This window comes from Ornithorhynchus anatinus, chromosome 12, assembly GCF_004115215.2.
Source record: "Ornithorhynchus anatinus isolate Pmale09 chromosome 12, mOrnAna1.pri.v4, whole genome shotgun sequence".
NCBI classification, from domain to species: Eukaryota; Metazoa; Chordata; class Mammalia; order Monotremata; family Ornithorhynchidae; genus Ornithorhynchus; species Ornithorhynchus anatinus.
In genome coordinates this window covers 18,048,923-18,062,019 of record NC_041739.1, presented here as the reverse complement: position 1 = coordinate 18,062,019, position 13,097 = coordinate 18,048,923, and the positions used below count along the sequence as shown (strand labels likewise).

General features: G+C 37.7%; 1 long non-coding RNA gene across 2 annotated transcripts in view; it reads left to right on the top strand.

Moving 5' to 3' along the window:
- Nucleotides 1-13,097, top strand: part of LOC103171443 — a 94,570-nt gene that overhangs the window by 45,779 nt on the left and 35,694 nt on the right. The window contains exons 3-5 of one of the 2 annotated variants that reach the window (XR_005660655.1): nucleotides 4,371-4,505; nucleotides 10,372-10,490; nucleotides 11,150-11,187. This is a non-coding gene — a long non-coding RNA (uncharacterized LOC103171443). The remainder of the gene's footprint in view (nucleotides 1-4,370; nucleotides 4,506-10,371; nucleotides 10,491-11,149; nucleotides 11,188-13,097) is intronic. The other variant, XR_005660656.1, reaches the window with a different exon arrangement.

Genomic DNA, 13,097 nt, shown 5'->3' with positions numbered 1-13,097 from the left:
CTTGTATTGATCATGCTCCCACCTGGCATGGAATTCCAAGAATTCAAAGTAAATAAAAACAGCTGGGCATCAAACTTTATCTCGTGGCTTGGCCAGAACAGTCTCAATTTTGATGTTTTCCTAATTTTCTATTTAGACAGTCCTTGGCCTTTTAACACAATTGGCTCCTGAAGACAAGTAAGGCAAAATGCTGTAGGTTGGAAAACATTTTGCCTTAGGAAAAAGGTTAAAATAAATCAATGAATCAGTGATATTGATTCAGCACTTACTCTGTGCAGAGCATTGAATTAGGTGCTTGGAAAGGTACAGTACAAAAGAGTTGTTAATAATAATAACTGTGGTATTTGTTACTTATTATGTACCAAGCACTGCATTAGATACGAGATAATCAGGTTGGACATAGTCCCTGTCCCACTTGGGTTCACAATCTAAGTAGGAGTTGGAAGAGGTATTGAATCCCCATTTTACACATGAGGAAATGGAGGTACAGAGAAGATAAATGATTTACCAACATTATGCAGCAGGCAAGGGGTGTTCCTGGGATTAGAACACAAGTCATCTGATTCCTAGGACCATGTTCTTTCCACTAGACCACACAGGTTCCCTTCCATATTATGAAAGAATAGACCTGTCATATTAGGATTCACTTTTGGAACTGGGATTCCACGCTTTTCCCAAACAACTACATAAGCAGGCCTTAAAGTCGTCACACCCGGTTGAACGTGTGGATTTAAACCTCAGTTGGTGAATCTACTTTCAAATCGTTTTCAAATATATCTGATTAAAACATCATTTGTTAGTGAACATCTTCATTCAGAGCCTCACAGCTTTGCACAAGATTTTCAAACTTTTTTTTCTGGGCCTTGGGAAAATTGCACATTTTGGCTCTTCCTTTTGAATGCTCTCCTGTAAATCAGGGATTGCTACGCTAATCCAGGAAAAAAGGCAAGCTCTTACTCAGGATTCTCTTAAAAATATTCACATTGCTACATGTTATGTTCTTATTCTTCCTCTTCTTCCCAATTGTGTATTATTATAGTATCAGCTTTTTTGTGGTAGTGAATGCTTGTTTTGCTTTTGTGTACTCTCCATGGTACTTAGTAGAGTGGTGTGCTTTCGGTAGGTAATCAGTATGTACCATTGATAGTAGCTATTTCGTATTTGTAGTCCTCAGTTCCTGAGAAGCAGCATATCCTACTGGATAGAGGATGGGCCTGGGAATCAGAAGGTTCTAATCCTGGCTCCACCACTTGTTTGCTCTGTGACTTTGGGCAAGTCACTTAACTTCTCTGTGCCTCAGTTACCTCATATATAAAATGGGGTTAAAGACTCCGAGCCCCCATGGGACACGGACTGTGTCCAACCTGATTACTGTATATCTGCCCCAGTACTTAGGACAGTGCTTGGCATATAGTAAGCGCTTACCAAATACCATTAAAAAAAACCCACCCATTTCATTTTTCTGTATATAACTGTTCTTGACAAGATGTCTGGATATTCCATGTCCTCTTTTTTGCACCTTTTCTGTGTCACCTATGCACCATTGGCCATTTGATATTTGCCTCATCCCTGATCCTACAACACTAATGTACACAAATTTATATTATTAAAAATTGCTTATTTATATTTTTGTCTGTCTCCCTATCTAGACTGTAAGCTTATTTTGGCCAGGGAATGTCTTGGCTAATTCTGTTGTATTGTACTAGCCCAAGTTCTTAGTACAGTGCTCTGCCTATAGTTAAGTGCTCAATAAATACGATTGAGTAAATTTCTACTGACGACTGTAATGTCCTTGAGAGCCTGGATCATGCCTACTAACTTTATTGTATTCTCCCAAATGCTTGCAATATTCTGAGCAGCAAGAAATACTGTTGTGTGAAAAACAAACCTTTTTGCAATGAAAATTTTCATCCAAGAACTGTAACTGTGAAGCTTTCGGAAAGAAATAAAACAAGTACCATTAAAAGAAAAAGGTCCCGTCTATTAAAAGAGTTCACCCAAGTAGAGGAATTGCTATAATTGAATGTGTAAATTATATGAAACCATGGTAATTTATGGTGAAGAAAGAAAATCCTCTTCAAGGTAAAGAAGAGAAATGAATTTAGCCTCTCATTTAGAAATAAATCACTTCTATTCTCAGGAGACAGTAAATTGATTCTTCTGGACCAGTTAGGATTGTGTTCTTTAGGCAGACTAATAACCTCTTGGAACAGTTTTAAAATTTCAGCACGAATGAATTTGCTCTTTTTAAATTCTGTTTTTATTTGCAGCCACCCTTTGCGTGAGATTTCAAAAAGATACTGTCAGAAATTACGTAGAATACTTCAACATGCCAACTCATTTTTTTGTAACTAAAGACACAATCAAATTTTAAAAGATTTAGATTTAGGATTTTGGAGAAGCAGCATGGCTTAGTGGCAACGGCCCAGGCTTAGAAGTCAGAGGGTATGGGTTCTAATCCCAGCTGTGCCATCTGTCTGCTGTGTTACCTTGGGTAAGCCACTTAACGTCTCTGTGCCTCAATTACCTCATCTGTAAAATGGGAATTTAGACTGTGAGCCCCACGTGGGACAACCTGATTACTTTGTATCTACCCCAGTACTTAGGACAGTGCTTGGCACATAGTAAGTGCTTAACAAATACCATAGTTATTAAACTATTATTAGGATAGGAAATAGGAACTGATGGAAAACTGACTTACATTGGCATTGTCACTTCTGCAGGAATTTCAGCCACTGGAGAGAAATACATATTTTGTTGTGAAGAACACATGCAGCCTGTGATCGTTATCCCAATTCAAAAATGATGTCAGCCTGAAATCTGCTCCCTTGCCACTGCTGCAGTCTTTAAAATCTCACATTACTGTGCAGCATTGTGATTTAGAAACCCATAAAAAATAATTTTGTAAAGATCCAAAAATAACAGTGGAGAGCCAAAACTGCAGCCATGAAATTGATGAAAACTTTGCTGGCAACCACAATGAAATGTGATGGCTCTAGAAACTGAGTCCCCTGTGTTTTTGTTTCAGATCTCTGAAGCTGCCTGACCCAAAGTGCCCTGCCTTTCCTTTTTTGCAATGTCATTTAACATGCATTAGTTGCCTTGTGTCAGAGCACCTAAACATGTTTTCCCCTATCATTGTAGTTTTCTTTTCCACCCGACTGCTGCTGTTGAGTTGGGGTGACCTATTGCCAAAATGAGGCAATCCTGGATTCCAAAAGTGTACTGACTTGAGCTTTGTAAAATAACTCCTGCCATCACTGTCAAACTAGAGCCAGCTATGGACAAGTGGCCATACAGTATGGAAGAGTATGATGCAGCAAAGTCGGGGAACATGTTCTCTGCCACAAGGAGCTTACAGTTTAAAGAGGATCTCACTGTCTAGAGGTTCAGTTGACAGCATTTGTACATTGGGATAATGAAGGTCACACACCAGGCCTAGGACCTCTTAATGAAGTTGCCAAGGGTGTTAAAATTACATCTAGGGTGGAACTTGGGTCCCCAGGGAATCTGACTTATTACGGTAGCAATACTCTAACCCCACAACCGCCCCCGCCCCCAACTCCTCATATTCAGGAGATTGGCCCATATTATTTTTTTATATAGTGTTATGTTCCAACAATGTTCATAAAACAGATACCAAGAATAGGACAGAAACATATTTTTCCCAGTCTGCTTATAAGAAGCCAAGTCCTTATAAGCAGAATTCATTTGAGCATCCCATATTGACTCATCTATCACGTAGCCTGGCCTAGTGGACAGAGCATGAGTCTGGTAGTCAGAAGGACCTGGGTTCTAATTCCAGATATGCTTCCTGTCTGCTGTTATGACTTGGGGCAAGTCACTTCACTTCCCTGGGCCTCAGTCGTACCTCATCTCTCCCCCTTTTAGATTGTGAGCCCATTGTTGGGCAGGGATTGTCTCTACCTGTTGCCGCATTGTATATTCCAAGCACTTAGTACAGTGTTCTGCACAGAGTCAGCACTAAATAGATATGACTGAGTGAATAAATAGGGAATTAAGACTGTGAGCACCCATGTGGGACATGGACTGTGTCCAATCTGATTAGCTGTATCTACTCCAGTGCTTAGTACAATGCCTGGCACATAGTAAATGCTTAGTAAATACCATTTTTTTGAAAGTTATATTGTGGCCCAGGAATATTCCTGATCTGGGCATCATTTGCTGCAGAGGTTGCCTTATTGAAACCATAACTAGTGGTAATCATTGAGCTTCCATTCTGAAATCTATTGCATGATGGCCCAAGGGAGCTGCAAGGGTCAAATAAGATGAGGTTCTTACCTTCAAGAATCCTATTGCTTACTCTGTAATGACAATTTTTGTTTGTGTGTTTAACCTCCTAATTTTAGTGAAACCCCTGTGGAGAACCAAATTTGACTCGACTCACTGCAGACGTTTGGTATATGGATGGGTTACCTGTTCCTGCAAACCAGGCTACCAGCTGGCAGCTGTTGAGAATGGTGTAGATACATGTGTTGATACAGGTAAAAAAAAAAAATGTAAAGATGATGCTTTCAGAAAACAAAAACAATTCCATTGCAAGAATAGTGAAGGTGAAAGATTCCTTTTTGATCACATAATCCATCAGTTCAGTTAGTCTTCAGGGCTAGGCTATTTGTTTCTGTTATCTTGAGAACATTGCTGCATTAATATCCCACTGTTTACATACATTTTTAAATTCACTTTTGACCATTTTTTGATTAAATTGTATGCTTCAGAGGCATCAGGTCTATTCAGAAGTTTTCAGGTCTATTCAGAAGTTTCCAGTTCTCTGTAAAAATGTTCATCCATCACCAAAAGAATCGTTTCTCCACAAATAATTTTTCTTCTTAGATTGACCAACATTTGTTTTACAAACCAAAATTAGCCTCTATTTTATAAAAGGAATCATGTATCTGAATCAGGGCTGAGATTAGGGAATGTTTTTAAGATACTAAAATGCAAATGCATCGTACTCAAATGAAATTACTTTAAAAATGAAACTTTGAAGAAGAAAAAAGTAAACTTGATTCAGTGGATCACCTTCGAAGAATTAAGTGCTTCTTCAATGTCAGATTAAATTGTATCTCCATTCCTGTTGTGATGATGTATTTCCATGCAACCATTTTCACTAGAGATATTTTAAAAGTAGATCTTTTACCATGAAAATCAACGAAATTAAGACTCAAATGTAGTTGAATAAACCACCCTATGTTAGGTTTTGAAAAATTAGTTCTGGGAGTGGATATTTTTCAGGATTACTGAAATAAGTAGAGGTGCTTTTTCAAGCTGTCTCTGATCTTCTGAAGACTTTTTTCTAACCAGCAGCAAGCAGCCAGGCTTCACTGGATTTCCCTAAGAATGAAAAAAGAAGAGATCTTGTATATCCCACAGGCTTCTGACACTAATTCACATATTTTGCAAGATTCCCCATTGCTAGGAGTTCATGTAATTCCTGAAGTGGGAATTTTCAAAGGCCCTTCCCTTTATCAGTACTGGCACGCCATCTCTACAACAGGAACACAATCTTCTCTATAAATACAATCCTGCTACCTTAAAAATATCATGGAAGAGAATTATCGGAAGTGATTATTTTAATCTATAGAAATTACAAATTTCTGAAGTTTATTCTAGAAAAGATTTGTCAGAGCTAATTTTCATAAAGATATTCAGGTTATGCATACTGGTGCTTTTCAAGTGCAGAATAAGGCATGCACACCATGTAGGGATTAGTGCAAATTGATTTGAAGGAAACAACTCCCTTGTATGATAAATGGCTCAAAGGAAAAATATGATCTATCTTGGCATTAAGAAGACACTGCCAGGAAACATATTCAGCAGTTTACTTTCTAAGTAGGAAATACTCATTAGTTTCAAACAGTACATTGTTGCAGAAGCATGTTGAAGCAGTCACTTTTCTCCAAGGCAGCTGAGCTGTTAACTTTCAATGATCTACGCAAAAGATTCATTTGCGGTGTTTCATTTGCTGTATTTCCTTTCAGCTTTGCCTCGGCTAGTTGCTCACTCATTGTATTGGGATTTACTTTAGCTTACCCTTGTTTTAATCGGGAGAATTGTAGCCAGAACAAAGAAACCTCATAACTTTTGCAATCATAGAGAAGCCCCAAATTAAGAGAAACATTGAAATTGCACGTTGGTAATGCTACATTTTTATGTTCTCTGTGCTGAATTAATGAAGTCACATTTAGTATAAGCAGCCAATCTCATAATTATCGTTATAATAATTATTATCATTGTTATTATTACATGTAGCAAGTGTTTCCTATGTGTCTGAGCACTGTATTACATGCTGGGATAGATACCCGATAATCAGATCAGGCACAGTCCCTGTCCCACATAGGCAGGGAGAACAGGTATTATAGCTCCATTTTACAGATGTGGAAACAGAGAGGTTGAATGACCCACCCAAGATCACATAGCAACATATAGTAGTAGAATTAGGGTCCACCATTCTCAATGGGAGACTCCATCATCACCATTATCATATTAGTACCATTAATAGAATGGAATGAAATCACTTTTAAAAAGGATTCTGGCTGGCTCGCTACAAAGTAACCTGATCTGTTGTTTGGAAGAGATGTGCTACAAAATGGGGCGAAAATGTAAAGAAGTGAGTGTAACCTAGACCCAAAGATGTATCTGCTACAAGAGCAAGCAGTTAAATAGCCCTTTAAACTGTAAGCTTGCCTTCTAGACTGTAAGCTTATTATAGATTGGGAATGAGTCTTCTAATTCTATTGCACTGCACTCTCCTAAGCCCCTAGTACTGTGCTCTGCACATAGAAAATGCTTAATAGTTATCATTGATCGATTGGTAGGGGATATCTAAAAGGCATATCCATTGATAAAATCACTCCGAATAATTAGTTCCTTGTAAAGGAAAGAAAATTCAAATTCCACAAGTTAAAAAAAAAATCCTCCAGGTTATGTTATTGTAGAATTATCACACCCTCCCTTGAAGTGCTAGAAAAACAGAATTATGCATCATACTTTGTAACACCTGAAGGCAGTGATTACAGTAAAAACCACACCCCATGGTATGCTTTCCTGAAGCTGTTTTATGAATACTTTAAACTTTGGAGAGAGTTCATTCAATCATTCATTCACTCAGTAGTATTTTTTGAGGGCTTACTGTTTGCAGAGAACAATACTAAGCACTTGGGAGAGTACAATCCATCAGTAGTCACATTCCCCCTGCCCACAATGGGCTTACAGTCTAGAATGGGGGAGGCAGATGTCAATACAAATAAAATAACAGATATACTAATAATGTTGGTATTTGTTAAGCGCTTACTATGTGCCGAGCACTGGGGTAGACGTAGGGGAATCAGGTTGTCCCACGTGGGGCTCACAGTCTTAATCCCCATTTTACAGATGAGGGAACTGAGGCACAGAGAAGTTAAGTGACTTGCCCACAGTCACACAGCCAAGTGGCAGAGCTGGGATTCGAACTCATGAGCCCTGACTCCAAAGCCCATGCTCTTTCCACTGAGCCACAGATATGTACATAAGTTCTGTGGACTGAGATGGGGGAAGAGCAAAGGGAGCAAACCAGGGTGACGCGGAAGGGAGTGACAGATGAGAAAAGTAGGCTTTAGTCAGGGAAGGCCTCTTGGATTAGATATGCCTTCAATAAAATAAATTATGTCTATGTACAGAAGTGCTGTGAGTCTTAGGGTCAGAAGATGAGTAAGATTATTTGTCTTACCCCTATTCCACTCTATTCAGCACTTTCAAATAGGATTCCATGCCTGCAGATGCACTCAGATTTAATGGCTCAGTGTGCCAATATTGGAGAGGAGGCATTTTTGTCTTCTAACCTCAATATTCATGCCCTTGGAAAATTGATGAGCTTTTTCTCCCTTCAGCAAGAAGGAGGTATGATAGCATGAGGGACAATTCTCAGTTTAGCAGCGGGCATGAAGATGACAAGATTGGATCAGAGGAACACTGGATTTAGGTTAATTAGAACTAAATGACATTTCAGTGACTTGTACTGTTCAAATCAAATTTAGAATTAGCTAGTAGGAAATCAGTATTTCCTGTATTTGATCCGTATTTTGCCTTCTTTCGCCTGAATCCTTAATCACATGAAACAAAATTTACACATCTTCCAGTACATAAGACATTGAAGAATTCCTGGGAAGTGATAACTTGATTTTGCAACTTCCAGCTTTATCAGAAGAAAGTCCAAAGGACAAAAAAAAGACTTCACACAATATCAGAAGTTTCTCTACTGAAGAAGTAAATCTGAAATCTCAATATCTTCTGAGCATATAGTTTTTACAAATAGATTTGAATTGGTTTCTGTATTAGTGAGCTCCAGTATGGCACATCAGAATATAAAGTAGGAATGGATGCACCTGTAGCAGTAGTATGGTTCCTAGGATTATTGGTCTTAATTGTAGGTGACCCTCAAAACAGAATAATAACAACGTGAAGTACTTTATTTTCAGAGATCGATTTCATTAATCAGAAATGAGTCCGAATGGAAGACCTTCTACATTGAGGAAATTTTCTGGAAAGTGAAATTCCAGTTGCATTCACCCAGACTAATGATTTTTATTTTCTGTGAAGTAGGAGATTGTGGCCACATCTCATTTGCCATCTCTAAAATGGCATCCACTGAGGCAGTTTCAGAGGCAGTTTGGTGACAACTATGGAGATCACTTTCTGGACTAATGGTTTACCCAAAACAAGGGAATCTAATTGTAGTTGGTTCTCTTTGACCCTGAACTTTACCCCACTGTGTAACTTGCTAATGCTTTTGTTCAGCTGAGAAATGATTGAAATCCAAAAGGAAAATATTTTAATAAATAGGATTGTGACTATAACATTTTAAAAGATGAATATAACCCTTTTAAACTAAGGTTCTTGTAATAAATTTTATCCAAAAGGGTAAAACTGTTTGGGTAATGATTTCATTAAATAATTTGATTTCCCGGCCAAATATTTATTATACAGTAAAAAAGGTAAGAAAATCACCAGTTCATTGTCTTTCCCATAATAAACTGCATTTTATGAATGAAGTAGCTTTTTTCAAGTTGTTTAAAATAACTTTTCTAACTAACTAACAACTATTCTAATAACAACATTGAGATGCATTGTGGCCTAGTGGAAAAAGTACTGGTCTGGAAGTCAGAGAACCTAGGTTCTACTCCTAACTCTGCCACTTATCTGTTCTGTGATCTTAGCAAAGTCACTTAACTTCTCTGTGCTTCAGTTCACCTCATCTGGGACATGAACTGTATCCAATCTGATTAACTTGCTTTAATGTGGGTTCTTCTCCCGATTTGCTCAATATCTGTCTTTCAAAACTAAGTACTTAGATCCCGGATCAAGTACAAATAAGATTTCTAAATGCAAATATAATACCAAAAAATTGAAGAAGTAATGTTCCCCATAGCGAGGTTTCAGCGAGCACCAATTACCCCAGTGCTTAGCACAGGTGTGGCACATAGTAAGCACTTAACTAATACCATGACAAAATTAAAAAGAAGAATTCCCATACAAAAGAATACCATTTCCAGGTTGTTTGAAAATATATATTTCTTAAGGTGTGAAGTCCTGTGATTCTGGTTTGAAAAAAAAAGACTATTGAATATATCATTATGCCCTAAAGATTGCAATTAGTACCTAACCACCATTCACCCAATAAAGCAATCCTTTAATTGAAAATGATAATTTGCCAAACAATAAAAAAATGAAATTATGAGGATTCAATTAAGGGAGAAAATTAGAAAACATTCAAAGGCTCTGTGAGGTATATGACATTCGATTAGAGAAGTATGGACTAATTTTGAACAACATTCTTTAGGTGATGAAAGTACACTTAAAACTGCCAGTTTTATTCTGCCTGATGGTCATGTGGACACTTCAGGGCCCTATTTTGTCCTTTAGTGACCTGAAAATGTGAACAGGCCATGCCCAACACTATCAGAGAAACCTCGCTGTGGGGAACATTACTTCTTAAATTTTTTGGTATTATATTTGCATTTAGAAATCTCATTTGAACCTGAGCTGGGATCTAGGTACTTAGTTTTAAAAGACAGAGATTGAGCAAATTGGAAGAACCCACATAAAAGTAAAACACTTTAGGAAATGAGTTGGAATAAACACATCATAAATGTTTTATAATAAGCTTAATGCTTCAACCGCATTATTAAAGACTTCTCTATCTTTAATGCAGATTCTTTTTTTTTAAGAATATTCCACTGGTTAGCATCAGTGCAGAAGGCTCAATGAAATATGAACTAAAAACAAAACCCATTAGCTCTTTTGAATTGTCTGCAATGTATTTCTACATGAATGGTGTATTGTTCATGTTCATCTTTGTTTTATATTTCTAAGAAATCATTCAAGATGGAGGATACTGCAGTCTTAAACCCTGTCCTGTGGGATATGAATGCAGAGACATTGAACACTATCGGTTCGATTGCATCAAAGGAAATTTTGTTGTACCAAACTGGGTAAGATCCGCATATTTGTCTTTATTGATAGTTTTGTGGTCCCTGGTATCCCCAGTTTACCATAAATATAGCTAGACTTTCCTTTCAAAGTGTGGCCCAGAATATCCTACTAAGAAAGTAAATGGCCAAGAAGACTTTCAGATGGTAAAATGAGGTCTTGAATTTCTTACTCACCTCCATTTCCCTCGCACCTACTCTTGTTTTCCATTCAATTACTTTTTGAGTTGCTTTGTTAAATCAAATCCACTCTTAAGTTCTCTTAAGTTGTCTTAAAACCACTTACGTTACAGGTTGAAGAGACTTCAGGACAATCCAAACATTTTTACCTTTATCCGAACATTTTATCCAAACATTATTACCTCCACTTGATGGTAATAATAATAATAGTAATAATAATAATGATCATAATAACAATATTAATGGTAATAATATTTGTTAAACACTTTTATATACCAGGCAGAGAGTAGATTTAAAATAAGCAGATCAGATAGAGTCCTTGCTCCATCTGGATCTCACAGTCCAAGGGGGAGGGAGAAGATCTATCTTACCCCCATTTTCAAATAGGTAAACCAAGGCATAGAGAAGTTAAGAGTGGTTGCCCAAGAACACAGCAGGCAATGTCAGAGCCAAATCTAAAACCTTCGTTTCTTGATTCCTAGGCCCAGACACTTCCTAGTAGGATGCACATCTTTCAAAGGTGATTTGGCATTCCATTTTGTAAAGGTTTGGTTGCTTTAAACTTCTTCAATAGCCTTTGTGTATTATGCTTGCTGCTCTCCTGTTTTAATAAGTCCTCTGTTTACAGCATTATCCCATCTCTCTCTCTCTCATGTGACCAATACCATTGTGACCAAAGCCCATTGCAGCTTATGTGGACATATTCAAAAACAAGCCCAAGTTAGCCTGGAATCAAATTAATCAATCATATTTTTTGAACTTTTCCACATGCATAGCACTGGGCCAAGCATTTGGGAGAGTACAATAAAACACCTTCCCTGTCCACAATGACCTTACAGTCTAGATGGCTGGAGTACATATTGGTTAGGATCACAAATAACCCACAGGTTCTCAAGTGGACAGGTATGGACCCCAAGGATTTGGTATAGGTCACCTAGAAGGGTCATCAACTACCATCCCTATTTGATCAAAGATGAAGAATCTTGAAATGGGAGGAAGGCCTTAGAACTTAAAATTCACTGAACAGTACCCAAAATGTCAACATGAATGCTGATAATTCATCCATATTTTTCAAATGTTTGTGGACAATCTGCAACTTTATATTATTTTTCGAGTCAATTGACTAAGTAAGGGTCAGCTAAAAAATATTTTACTTAGAAATTGGATATGTCATTTATCCAGTGCTGGCAAGCTCTACCATTTTGGCAACTCAAAACAATATAAGAATTTGCCAAAGGTTCTTAGAAACAAAAGAATTTTCCTTACTAGATTAAGCACTTGAAAATTCCTTTGTTGCAAGTTCTTTCCTGAGTTTCCTTTGAAACTACCCAGAATCCATTTGGCTCTGAACAGCTTATTCCTCATCCAGAAGAATTATAGGTCTGTAGACAGCTGGCTTTCCTATAAGAGCCAAAGAAGAAAGATTATCTTTAGTATCCCCTGGGGTTATACCCTAAAATCAACTATATTTTTGAGGTCTCCTCATCTAGCAAATGCAAAAAAACCTCTTGAAATATCCATATTCAAAATCTGTGTTTATCAGAGGTCAAAATATAGAGGTATTTCAACACCCTTTGAATCATTAAATTTTAGTAATGTAATGTGCAGTTGACTGATTGAATTGGCAATTGATTAAAAAAGGATTTAGCCTTTTAAATGTTTGCTCATGGTTTGTGGATTGAGAAGCATTGTGACCCAGGAGCAAGACCAGAGGCCTGGAAATCAGAGGACCAGAATTCTAATCCCAGCTACACCACTTGTTTGTTATTTTGTTTGTTTTATGGTACTTGTTAAGTGCTTAGTAAGTGTCAGGCACTGTACTAAGCTCTAGGGTAGATTCAAGATAATCAGGGGTTTTTTGTTGTTTATGTTTTTATGGTATTTCTTAAGTGCTTACTATGTTGTGTTGGGCGCTGTACTAAGTGCTGAGGTAGATACAAACAAATTGGGTTGGACACAGTCCCTGTCCTTCAAGGGGCTCGCAGTCTTAATCCCCATTTTACAGATAACATAATTGAGGCACAGAGAAGTTAAATGGCTTGCCCAAGGTCACACAGCAGAGAAGTGGTGTAGTGGGATTAGAACAAGGGTCTTTCTGACTCACAGGCCCATGCTCAGTTCCCCTCCTACATAAGGCTAATAATGTTAATCACCATTTTCCAGATGAGGTCACCTTGCACAAGTCAATTTAATTTCTCAGTGGCTGTTTCTTTAGCTATAAACTGGGAATTCAATGCCTGGTCTCCTTCCTACTCAGAATCTGAACCCCATGTGGGATGGGGGCTGTGGCTGACCTGATTAATTTGGCACATCTTAGCAATTAACAAATACCACACCTATTGTTATCGTTTATTATTGCTACTACTACTAATGATACTAACTGGAATACGAGTGGCTCAGTGGAAAGAGTACGGGCTTGGGAGTCAGCAG